Here is a 413-nt window from a genome sequence, read left to right as displayed (position 1 = left end):
GGTCAAGGGTGGCCATGTCTCTGAGAGACCACATTTCTCTTACTGTCTGGCTGCTCAGAGAGATCACTGGGCTCTCCCATTATATAAAGCCCCTCTGGGGCAGGTACCTGGAACTTTCTCAACTGTGCAGTCCAGGATCTGCCTCTCTGTTGACTCTTCAAGAAGCAGTTTTGTATTGGCTTCCATCAGTTACTGCAGTGTTATGGCAGGACATACTTCCTTTGGCCACTTGCAGTCCCAAGAATGCAAAAATTCCTTCTTGTTTCCCAAAACTGTCTCGCAAACTGCAACAAAGAAGCTTGATGATATTAGAATGTTTTTTTCTGAATGGGTCTCAATTCTTTGTAGCATATATCTTTTGTATCATGAGCAAAAGAGTGTCCAGTTGCCCTTGGCCTGTCACTGGAATATCC

Source organism: Nannospalax galili, unplaced genomic scaffold, assembly GCF_000622305.1.
Source record: "Nannospalax galili isolate Female #2095 unplaced genomic scaffold, S.galili_v1.0 scaffold11470, whole genome shotgun sequence".
NCBI lineage: Eukaryota > Metazoa > Chordata > Mammalia > Rodentia > Spalacidae > Nannospalax > Nannospalax galili.
Note: the sequence above shows the minus strand (reverse complement) of the source record.